This window comes from Castanea sativa, chromosome 12, assembly GCF_040712315.1.
Source record: "Castanea sativa cultivar Marrone di Chiusa Pesio chromosome 12, ASM4071231v1".
Classification (NCBI taxonomy): domain Eukaryota; kingdom Viridiplantae; phylum Streptophyta; class Magnoliopsida; order Fagales; family Fagaceae; genus Castanea; species Castanea sativa.
This window is the reverse complement of record NC_134024.1, coordinates 48,035,074-48,048,453: the sequence shown is the minus strand read 5'-3', so window position 1 is coordinate 48,048,453 and position 13,380 is coordinate 48,035,074. Positions and strand designations below refer to the sequence as shown.

General features: G+C 33.9%; 1 pseudogene; it reads right to left on the bottom strand.

Annotated features, from left to right (window-relative positions):
• Positions 1 to 5,315: 5,315 nt before the first annotated feature.
• LOC142621197 (uncharacterized) lies at positions 5,316 to 9,378 on the bottom strand (annotated as a pseudogene).
• Positions 9,379 to 13,380: the final 4,002 nt, after the last annotated feature.

Sequence of the window (13,380 nt, the reverse complement as noted above, 5' to 3'; positions counted from 1 at the left end):
AAAATTTAGGACTCCCTAGTTCATAGCATAATATGTGCTGGTACTCTGGTTTGATTACATATAAGTGGAGAAAAGTGGAACCCCAGAAAAGAATTACTAAACAGAACAATTAGAGCGCCCATTCCAACCCTGAAATGATTATGAAATTCTATGCTTGAAAGCTTTCTTTTGCCCAGTTCCTCCCGTTTTCATGACAAGAGAACCAAGGCTAGATTGTGAAGGAAACGAGAGAAGAACAATAACAAATAATTAGAAGAAAATAAAGAACATTTTAACAAGCACTTAACCATGCAAAACAGATTATCTTCACAAGAGAAATAAAAATTTGGATATGTGCATTTTAATCTCTGCAAAGGCCATTGTTAAGTAATAAGGGATTGCAGGCAAAAAAAAAAGTCATAAGGGAGACCATAAAACTTAATTCTTTTAATTTTACCAAGTGGAATACCTAAAACACCAGCCATCAACAATATATGTGGGGAGACAATCCTTTTAGAAGCCCGTGGTGCCTAGCCCTACTTAATCCCAATCATCTCATAAATTCATCCTTGTAGTACCTACCAACTCCCTGAGTTATCCAATACACCAGTTCCAAGTTAGTTTGTAAACATGTAGTATAACCCATGCACAACTTACTTTGAAAGGATTGCTCAAGCAAGGTTTGTTAAGATTTCTGAAGCATCCAGATACATGTATCACCAACCTGGAACTTAATGTCTATAAAAGAAAAACAAAACAAAAAAAAAAATATAAGAGTAACTTGTAACATGGCTGAGTTTTCTTATTCACCTTGAATAGGTTTCTGCACATAGTCACAACAAATTAGTTACAGTATATACCAAAGTGCAAAATCAAATGGGCATTAATTAGAACACCGTAATTTTGTTGTAGAACTCTTTGTGGTGTCACGCCTTTCAAGAATCAATTAAAACATCCATCTCGGGGATACAGTTTGGCTGAAATAATCATTGCTCCTTTGAGAAGCTGCCACTTGTGTATACATCTTCCTTCCATGGATAAAGCTTCTCTGCTTTTCTAGTGATGTTCCCCGAGCTACTGAGTTCCTTTGGACAATGCCTGATCCGTTGTAAATTACACAACTCTGGCTCTGTCCCACTTGCTGATACTTTCCATCTCTAGGACTTGTATAGTTTCGACTCTAGGCAGTTTCTGTAGAATACAGTCTCCGCCTCACTGCTATACCCATGCTGCATCTCTGAAACTTCTAATGGAGATGAACTAGACTGGATCTCACTTGAACGTCAATCTGACTACCATGTAAATTTTACTTACACGGTACTCGATATTTAGATAGCCGAGTACTATGTAAATTTATTTTGCCCGTACTTTATTTCTAGAAGATAAAGTATCTTTAGCATATTATTCAGTTTTTTTTTTTCACGGTACTTTATGTCTAGAAAATCAAGTACTGTATAAATTTTATTTATTTGTTTTTTTTTTGGTTTTTTTTTTTCAAATTTAATAAGGATAAGTACATTGGCATATTTTTCTAATATAATGTCAATAAAAATGGAATAATTATATTTTGTTATTTGCCAACAAATATAATTAATGATGTTGTATCATTATCATAAGTAAAAAACAATAATAATAATAATAATAATAACTATATAGAATAGGATTATTTGCTATATATATATATATATATATATATATATAGATATATATATAGTATTTTTCTTTTTGTAATTAACACACTAATTCAAGTTTTATGTATAATATCAACACTATCATCCAAAATTAGTATCAAAATTAACAAATTAGTAAGCTAATTGGGAGTGTGGTGCAAACTCACAAATTAGTAACCTATGAAATGAACATATCATTAGTTATATTTGAACAAATTCACTTTTTACATACCTCTTCCTCCTTCTAATCAAGTGACATCCCATGTAGAGAAAAAATAAGCATAGGTGACAGTACGAACTCCAAGGTTGAATTATTAGAACAGGGTCAAGGACACATGTTCTTAGCAGAAGGAAACCCTGAACCTAGCAGAAAACAAAATCAAGAAGATTCACTTCAATTCAATGCTTCCAACTATCAATCCTCAAATGTAATTCAGCCAACGTCACCAATTCATATTGAGAATTTTTCTCGAAACTCAAGGATGGAAACAATTACAACCTTAGTTTCAGCATTAATTAAACTTATACAATGATGATGGAAAAACTGAAAGCGAAATAATATCTAAACTTAATTTTCACATTTACTTACCGTCATCAAGTAAAACCAAGCTCTCCACTGAATTTGCTATGTAAGCCAACCAATCAGCATCTTTAATTGCAAGAATGTTCTGATTTAGACTCTCTGGATAAATTGAAACCACCCCAATGTCATTGTTAATTAGAAGTTCACCCTTGTCAGTGTAGCCAAAAAATTTATGAACCCAATCTATTGACACAATACATTTCTTAGTCCAAGACTCAGCCACACCATAATCTTCCATCACCCTTTCTAACGTTCTTGGAAAAAACTTTATTTGCATGTTTACCTGCAAATGTAATAAACCGCCGTTGGCTGTGTTGTGCTCACACATGATGCTTATATAATGTTGATGCAAATATATATGTGTGTGTGTATATATATATATATATATTTTTTTTTTTTTTTTTTAATTGCGAACATATTTTTTTCTGAACTGGATGTGTTTTACATATTCTTCTATCTTCTTCTCAAAAAAATTTATTAAAAAAATCCAAGACCTCCTAAATACATATTTTTGTATCTTGGGAGGGAAAAATATTATAGTTAAAAAAAAATCCTTAATTTTATGTATGTTAATTTGTAAAGATTTTGATTTTGATTTTGATTTTGATAGTTATGTGATTTATTTTAAATATATACTTATAATGAACTTAAAAATGTTTATAAATAAATAAAGTATACCTAAAGGTATATATATCTGATTAATTAATTAATTAATTAATGATCTGTATCCCAACTTTTCAAGAATTTTCATGTGATGACATGTTATCATGTATGATCCACTTCTCAAATCTCATGTATTTCACGAATGACTTTGGCTTATCTATCGTAATAGAGGTCTCACACACTCACTTTAATAGGTGAATGGATCTTTGGCCCTGGACCAGTTATTACATTTTCTATAATATTTCAGACTAATCGCCAATGTTATGTTTTCATAAATTTAGGCAATTTCTATCAGTTCTATGAATACTCAAGCCGCACTTATATGATATATCATATAAGATTAAGATTAAGATTAAGATTAGGATTATATGATATAGGATTATGACGTTTTATTTAATTTGGGGATGGGGGGAATCTTGAATAGGAGGACTGATGAGATTGTACATTATCAACCATGACTGCAATAGTGATGTTTAGTTTTGAAATCAAGTGAATTCCAATAATAAACTTTAGCTTAAATTGCACCTTTTCCTTCTGTAAGAACAACAAATTACAGGGTCAGCCAAGAGCCTGACTTTAAGATGTGTATTTTTTACATTTAAATAATAATTTTTAAAAAAAATTAAAATCTATTTTCCTTGCTTTTTGAGATGTACTATTACTAATTAAATTTTTGTATTCAAGTCACGCTAACATTTTTTTTTCAATTAATAATATGGCTAATCCGCTTAATATTTTTATGATGTAGTCAATTTTTTAAATAGGCTTTTATTGTTTTTAATTTTGAAAAGCCTCTGTTTGTAGATGCAAATATAATAGGATATGTTACCCAAAATATACAGATTAAATAACCTACTTAGAATAAAAAGGACCGGCTCTATCTTGTTATTAGCAAGGTAAAAAATGACTGGTACAAATGGGAAAAAATGTTAATACTAATTAGATTATTATTTTAAAAAATAATTAAATTATAAAAACAATTGTAATTAAATAACAAAAGTGGATTGATATACCACGTCAACCCACCCACCGTGATAAGAGGTACAAAGAATGTGTAAACCAATTACGTTTGTGGAGAATGTGATAAGTTCAATATTATTGAATCAATAGAATTGATCTGACAATTTAGGATGAATGTACCTACCAGTGTTTTATTCTAAAATGTGTATAAACTATAATGACAAATTTAGTGAGAAAAAAAAAAGCTCTACATATGAGGCAAGTAATTGTAACAGGGGAATTGCAGGTATACCAAATCCATCTAAGGTCATAATATTAGTGGTAGTAGATAGAAGATGATCTCTAATATTAACTACTAAGTAAGGAAAATCTACTAGTATCAATGGTCTTTGGCTAATATTCAATTGACCTATAACAAGCACCCAAATTACCGCATGAGCATAACCAATTGCAAACAAATTATTCTGTCATTTCGCAAATACATAAAACTAATTGTATGTTCACAATGTTGCATCAACTGAAGTTCAAGATAATTTTCACAAAAATAAGACTAGAATAGCAACAAACAACCTAGTGCCAATACAAGAAAATAAATATTATCATGTAAAAGAATAACTTGCAATGAAAATACCTAGTCCTTAATCATTACTTAATATGTTGATATGATTACATGCAGTACAAAGTAAAACAAGTTTACACCAATATAGAGACAGCTTTATCTAATGGGGGAGGGAGGGAGTTAAGAAGCAACCAAAAGAGCCAAACTAATTATACTATTTGTTTCACTGTTGTCCCTGTGTTATATAAAAATAACTAAATTTACTCCCTAGGGGCAGTTCCTTTGGGGTGGGTCCAAAGGACCCTGCCTTGGTGAGGTACCATGTCATGAAAATAAATGAATAAAATTTACTAATGACGGCACTCTTACTTCAAAAAAGCTATCCTACACATCCTCAAATGAATAAAGGTTCAAGAATCTCTAGCAACACGCAAATCATAGTAAGAGCAAACAGGACATCAGAATTATGAAGGTTGGCCTCAAAATAGATCCTGTCTTTTGGCAAAAGACAGCTGAAATGTATGAAAGTGAAAGAGACAGTAACTTAAAGTCTTAAACTAATTGATATTTAAGAAGTCCCATAGCTCAATCTCTTATGGTTTTAAAACAATAGTTTAACTTGCAAGCACCCATAACCTGCTTTAAAACTAAATTTGCTAAGCAAATTACAACCAGACTACGTTTGTAAAACTGAAACTGACTCAAGAACTAAGTTGATCCAGAACCTAATCACTAAGGGTTTAAGAATTTTAGGGCTGGTTTAGGGGGAAATGCATACCTATATAAGGTATGATATTTAGCATTACCTTTACATTATAAAAAATTTGAAACACCCATACATAAGAAAGGGTTTAATGCAACAAAATAAGTGCAAAACAAAATCACAATAAAATATCAGACAGTAAAAGGAACAAACAATTTTGTGCACAGAATTGGAAAGAAATACCATCTCATAAAAAGTATTAAATTTTACTGGAAGTAAATATACATCACTCACATAATGAGTTGTGATTGGTTAAATATGAATGTTGTCCTTGATCTTGAGAACCTAAAAAACCTTCACACGAACTTTGGAAGGAATTCTTGAATATTTTCATCTACTTGATTCGATGACAGCAAGTCAACAAACATGGTTGCAATGGTCGCATTTGCTGAAAAACCCTTGTCAGCCATTATTTTGAGATATTTTGTTGCCTTTGATGTCTCACTATGTTGCAATAACCCTTGAATTATTGTGTTATACGTGTGCTCATTAGGTGAACAACTGTTGCTATCCATTTTCTCAAGCAGCTCATTCGCTTCATCAACTAGTTCATTTTCGCAAAATCCTTTGATCATTATATTGTAAGTCTGAACATTAGGTTACAACCCTTTTGCAGGAAGACCACTAAAGATTTCTCTTGCAGTTGTAAGTTCCCCAACATTGCAGAAACCATCAATCAAGATGTTATATATCACAATATCATAGTCTAGCCTTTTGTCTTCCATCCTCTGAAACAATGCCATTGCCTCAGCAATTCGTCTATTCTTAAAAAAGCTATCTAACAAGATGGCATAGGTATGGGGATCTGGATGTTGGCCACAACCTCGCATTGTATTGAATAGCTCTAGTGCAATCTAGGATCTCTCCACTTGACATAACCCACCTATAAGAGTGTTGTAAGTCACTACATTAGGAATCATTCTCTTGTTGGACATTTCATGAAATAGACACATTGCCTCATCAATTTTTCTACTTTTGCAATATCCATTGATCAATATATCATAGCTAAACACATCGAGTGAACAAACCTTCTCAACCATCATATTAAATGCCTTAACTGCCTCATCTATTTGGTTTTGCAAACAATAACCATCAATCAAAGAATTGTAAGTGACTTTGTCAAGCTCAGTTCCTCTATGAATCATCACTTCAATAACTTCTTCTGCCTCAGTCAACATCCCTTTCTTGCAAAGTGTGTCCACCAATATGTTGAAGGTTCGCACATTTGGCATGATCTTCCTTTGAACCATCTCATTCAACAAGGTAGCAGCCTCCCTCCACCGAGCAGAATTGCATAGTCCTTCAATTATGCAACTAAAAGTGACAACATTTGGCTGAATGCCTTTACTCTTTGTTGATGCTCATTTTGAGAAGCCCAATAGAAAGAAGAAGCTCAGCAACATGGGCAGAAAAGAGTTAGTAATTGGATAGAAAAGTCATTAAGCCCAAATGACAGAAATAATGGATCATAGGCCCATAAAACAAACAAATGGACTTTGAGGAAGCAAATAGGCCTAAAGGAGCCTGGAGAGAGAGAAGTAGCAAACTCATGGGTAGTATGTAATGTAGAAAAAGTGAGAACGTGCCACAGCAAGTCCAAAGTAATGCAAGTAAAGAAAATAAGGGGTTGATGGAAAGTCCATAAGTCCCAAGGATGAAGGATAGAGTAATAGGGCCAGGGAAGCACCAAGGAGTTATTAAAAACCCATGAGAATGCAGAATTAGAAAGGGCCGAGGATGCCAAAGGAAAGTAAATGAGCCAAGAATGCCTAAAAGGAAATAAATGGGACACAGAACCCGCAAGTAATGTAGTAAAAAGCCCAATGATCATACTGAGTCATTGAAAGAAGAATAAGCAGCAGACCTAAAAAGGTCCAGTAGGCTTGGGTCAAATGACATCACAACAGGAATAGCAGAGTGGTGCAACAGGAAATGGTAGCAAGACTACAGGAAGAAACAAAAGAGTGGGCTGAAGGAAGAAAAGCCCGCAATCAAGCAAAGCCCAACCCCTAAAAGGAGCAAGCCATAAAGAATGGGAAATTAGATTACAACTCGCGCCATAAGAAGTCAAGGATGGACGAAAGAATATGCAAACGAGCCTCCAGACCACGGCGAACGCATGCGTAGTAAGCAAGTTTTGAATGTACACATAAGTGAAGCACGCGCAAGTCCCAGACATCACCAGCCTGTACCCAACCAATACAAGAAGTGGTGAGCCATGGGTCAGAGGTAAGAGGGCATGGTCTAGCGGTGGGGAGAGAGGAAAACCTATTCTACGGTTCCTACTCAGACTCTTTTGGGGAAAATATCCTACTGGGATGACATACCGCCCAAAAGAAGCAAGAATGAGTTGGAACCACTAGGTGCATGCCATGAAGGATGGAGAGAGAGAGCACCCACACCGTAGCAGGTAAGAATGTCATGGCAAGCAAACAAACAAAACAGTCTTCTTCGTCTGGTGATGTAGAGTGGCACAGCCAACACAGGTAAGTGGTGCTGGCTAGGCAATTAACTAACTAATGATGGTCAACAAGGACACCCACTCCAGACAAAGGTGGTTAAAGACTAAAATAGTAAAAGTCAGCCGTGGCAAGCATTATATAACGGACCCTTGCCGTGCACAATAGGGGAATCACGAACACAGTAATAGTAGCCTCTAGGAGAAAATCACAACAAAGAAGCAAGCACTAAAAAGGAAAACGAAAAGGAAAAAAAAAGAATTAGAAAGAACAAAAAAATAGAGAGCATAGAATTGCAGGCATGCACCAAATAGGTTGACCCCTTCTCTCCCTCTACAGCCCTGTTCTTTGCTAAAGGCAAAAAGATTCTTCTGGGCATAAGCCATTTAGCCTCATTCCCTCAAAGCAATTAATCTCTTTTGAAGGAGATTATTTGCATTAAGGAAATGGTTCCTTTCTTGGTTCCAACCCTGTAATATAGTTTGGCACGGCAGGCTAATACTCCCCTCTTTGATTCAACAAACCCATTACTACTCCTTCCCCACTTATTTCTACTGTTTTATGTACAGGGTGTCTTTTGTCACTCCCCTTTATTTATTTTGTCTAAATAGTGAACGCATTTCCTTTGTTATCTTTATCATATCTGCTTGTCATAACTTTTTCATAGCAGCTCCGCCTATCATGGGCATGTGATCAAAGTTTTGACAAACAGGGCATAATTTGTGCACAAACCTAATCAAGGTGGGTTGCAATTGGACCGATCTCAACTCTCTAATCCAAAACATTTGGGCCCAGTACAGCAGGAGGCAGCCCAGCCCAACATTACAAAAAGGCCCACCACACTCTTCATTTCAGATAAAAGGTTCAAAGCCTCAGTTATCAATTTTCCCTTACATAAACTGTCAATGACCGTGCTATACATCACCACATTTTATTCAAAAATCCTTTTTTCAAGCTTCCTGAGCAACCTAATAGTCACACCAGTTTGGTCATTCTTACACAGACCTTTTATTATCGTCCCACAAGTAATTGCATTAGGTTGGTACCCTTTGTTCTCCATTTCCTCTACCAAACTCACAGCTCCAGAAATATTACCACTAAAACAAAGCCCCTTGACAAGAGTGTTTAGAATTATATGGTCTGGCTGATAACCAAGTTTCAAAATTGTTGCTAAGACAGAGAACCCAAAGTTGACCCGATTCAAATGGTAGGAGAAATTAATCAAAACAGTGAGAGTATAAACATCAGGAGTAATTCCAAAGGATTCCATGTCTCTAATTAGAGTAATGACTACGGATTAATGCTTCATTCTTGCAACTGTACCCAACAATTGAGTAAAATCGACAATGGAAGGCAAAGGGTGCATGTGAAGCATTGTATCAAACAGGCCTAAGGCATGATCAAGATTCTTAAAGGTTCCAGATTTGCAGTGATTTCTCACAGATTTCAACAACTGATTCCGATTCTAGTATGGGGTTTTCGCATTTTCTCTAATAGTGGAACAATAATGGTAAGAAGTAAAAGCACAAAATGGAAGGCTTACCCTAATAATCAAATGATTGCATGTAAAAATAAGAGAGGATGTTGATTTACCCATTTCACAATGACGACAGTCTCAGCTACCAACTCAGGTTAGGTTTGGTTTGGTTGCGGCTTAGCTTCGAAAGGAGAAACCATGGTGGTGGAGTGGCAGATTGGAGAGCAAAGCAACGAGTTTGAACTTCGTTCAAAGCCCTTTTTCTCTTTTGACAATTATACGAGCGAAGTAAAATGATGTGATGTGATAATAGGTACAAATGTGTAAATGTGTGAGGAGACATAAAAATAAAAAAATAAAAAACACAAATTATTATGTGTTTTGGACACCGCGGGGACCTTTTTAATTAATAGACAATGTTTTTTTTATTAACCAATAGATTGGTGAATGGTGAAGCAACCTTAATTAAAATGCTAAGAAAAATAAATATAATATATTATATTATATTAGCTAATAGATGGTGCTTCTTTTATTTGGAAGCATTAGGTAATATGGTTGAGCCATCTCTAAGCCTTGCATGTTAATTGACACTTCTAAATATTTTCAATGGAGACATCCATAATTTAAAGTTGCATTACTCATGTGATGACACATATCATATTTGAAGCTGCATTTTTAAATAAAACAATACCACACGAAGGTTTGTGTTACACTAAAAAATCCCAAGTGGTTTTTTTTTTTTCTATTTAATTCAAGAGGTTAAGTGTTCTATGATTAACAATTTACATATAAAAACAATTCCAAGAGGTTGGCATTACATTGAAAACCTTAACGGGGGTTTCATGTTTTTAGAGTAAACCATTGAGAGGTTTTATTACTCTCAACACCCTTCTAGTTGGGAATGAGACATTTTTGCCCTTAAATAACAACCATTACACTGACCTCCCTTGATTGCTTTAAACAAGTTTTTAGAAATCTATAATAATAAAAAAAAAAAATTTTAAAAAGACAAAACTAGAAGGGAGATAAGTGTAATAATAGAAAACCTCGGAGCAGGTGAATGCAATTTTCCTTGATAAATGTGGTAAACTGATAATGCGTCTTTTTCAATTATAATTCAGTTTTAGTCAATCTTTGCCTCTTATGAAAACCATTCATAATATGATCTTTTCTTCCAAAAAATCTAGAATACATCAAACTAGTTTTATTGTTAAACTGAAATTTGCAATGATTTTAGTAAATTGTTATATCTCATTATACTTTGTTCTCATGGAACCAAAAGATCCAATAACAAATCCATCTCCACCACCATCGCCACTGTCGCCTGGTGCTACAAAGCATGAAATCCTGAAAAGTGTTGTATTCAACGGTTTAAATGATTCAATCACAAGTTTAGGTGTTCTGACATCTGCAGCTAATGCTGATGCTGCTACAAGTAAGTGCTTGTCAACATAATTTTTACTTTGTTTTTCTCTTCTTTGTAGTAGTAATATATATATATATATATATATATATATATATATATATATATATATATATATATATATATATATATATGTACGTGGGCAATATCTTGATCCTACTAATGGGGCTCTCAGCTTAGCTTGGTGTGTCCTCTCTAATCCTTAATCTCAGACCCTCTCCCTGTCTCCTTCAATTCCCAAGTGTTTCCCTCTATTTTTGCTTTCTCTCTCCCCTTCCCTTAGTTTCCTCCCTCCCCTTCTCAACCAACCTCTAACTCTCTGCCTCTTCCACCTTTTATAGCACCTAGTTAGTGGGTTGATCATCATTATTTTCTAGTTACAGACATCCTCCCACGTCCACGTATATCCCCATGGATCCTCACGATTTTAGAGGATTCCCTCGTAACTTGTTCCAGACGCCATCTAATGTTCGGTGGCAAATTCCCCAAAGGCATTATCTAGCATTCGATCACCAACCTGGACCAACCTTGTTTTCTTGTCAGGCCACCCAGTCGGTACCTACACTGGGCCAGACACGACCCCAGCCAAAGAGGCGCTGCCGACCATTGTGTCTTGATCTAGGAATGCCTCCCAGTGGGATGGTTCTTGCCCAACAATCCTGGGCTTCGATCATGCAAGCTGTTTTGGGTCATTCAGACCCAAACCCCTGCGGATGGGCTGTTTAGGTCCCTTTAGGCCAATACCCCCACAATATTTTTTTTTTTTAAATACTCAGTACGAAACAATTGCAACTACTTTCTATGTAACATAATTTGGCATATAGTTGATTAAATTTGTCATATTTAGCCATGTGACTATCATTTTAGCTAATGTCTTTTTTTAACATAGTTGGCCATCGTTTTTTATTTATAATTTAATTGAACTATGTCTTGGCTTAAATAAAAGTAAGATTAAATTTCCAACCGCTAGAATATTCACATGTAAGTAGTGTAATTGGTTAAGCAGTGAACTTTCACATTAGATACTAATGAAAAGAAATAGTAGTTAATATAACATAATTAAGCTCATACTCAATGGGTTTAGGCCTTTTGAGTTAAAAGTGTCTCTATATGTTATTTTAACTATTCAACTAAAGTCTTCTCAATGTGTTTCTCTCCCCAACACCAACTTCCAACTAAATGGCTGCATTTACCAATGTAATAAAAACAATTGAATTTAATATAATTATATATTTGGGTTTAATAAGAGATTTTTTTTTTTTTTTTTTTTTTGCTATTGAGAAATTTAATTGGAGAAGCTAAAGGTACATAACCTAAAGAATTACTTAAGTTGGACAAAACTTAAGTACAGTACCTTAAGTGTTGTTCCTTAAATTCTCCTCTTAAGATTTAGCCATATGCATGGCTACTTAATTTTAAAAAAAAAAACACTTCCATCTCATGAGAAAAAATCCACATAGCTGAATTTTAAAAGGGAACCTAAAGAATAATACTTAAGTATTGTACATAAGTCTTGCCCACTTAAGTTTTATTCTTCTCTTCTATATTTTCAAGTGTACTTGGATTAGCCTATTTATTTCACTTCAAAAAAAAAAAAACAAACAACAACAACAACAACAACAAAAACAAGAAGATTAACCTATTTACTTAATATAATATTTTTATTCATTATTATTAAAATTTTAAATAAACAAAAAAAAAACCATATAGGTGCATATATCATCTACATACCCCATATTTGGGCCTCACACTAATCTTAACTTCCTGTTTTGTGATTGAATCATCTACCCCAACCTATCATTCCTTTCAACCATGAAGACTACTGGCAGTTAACTTTTTTCTATTTTGCATATGTTGGTTTTAGTTATTAACTATTTCCTCAATGCTGTGAACATTATAGCCCTGGCATTGGCGAACCTGATTGGTGGAGTTTTCGTCATTGGTCATAATGTGAGTTTTTTATTTGTGCATAAGTTTTTTGTCAAAACTTCCATTTCAAGTCTCACAATTTATCAATTCATACAAGGTCTTTTCATTTTTGTCCCCCAGAAACTTCTCCTTCAACTTGATCAATAAACAAAACAGTTGCAGTAATGCCTCTGATGATACATTCAGATATTCTCCAAATCTTGACATAAATTGTCTATATGGTTCAAATATTCCTTAGTTTACGTCATACATACACTACTCATTTCACGTTTTAAATGTGAACATCAATAAATAAATAAAAAATATATGGACATCATGTGTAAAATTGTGGATGTTGTGTATACGGAGTGTAAATAAACAAGTGTGGGAGAACAATTACTGTATTTTTTTAACTAAGTTATGCAATTAAAAAAAATCCTTAATTAGATTTCAAACCCTCACCGGAGTCTGTAATTTATGATCCACATGGAAACAAAAACCTAACAAAACCAATTATAGACACAAAGTATTAGAAAAAATTAAAATTAAAACAAGGCAAAAACTAATTACTCTTACACTTGCAAGAGAGTAATATACATACATTCAGTAAAGCATAAAAAATATATAAATAAAAAATAAAAATAAAAAAGAACAAACCTAAGAAATTATGATGCAAATATTGAGAAATAAGTTAACAACAAACTCATGCTAGGAGAAGTGAAAGCAAACCCAGTGTTGTTTTCACTACAAACCTATTCATGTCACACTCTAGCGTTTAAAAGAACAGCCATGTTTAAAGCATACAAATGACAATGCTGACTAGTGCACCAAAAATCATAATAGGTTGTATAGCAAATGACAAATATTACAATTGAAAAACATAGGTACTAAAGTTTTATAAGTGCAAGTAGATGGTAGCAGAAGAAAAAAAAACTA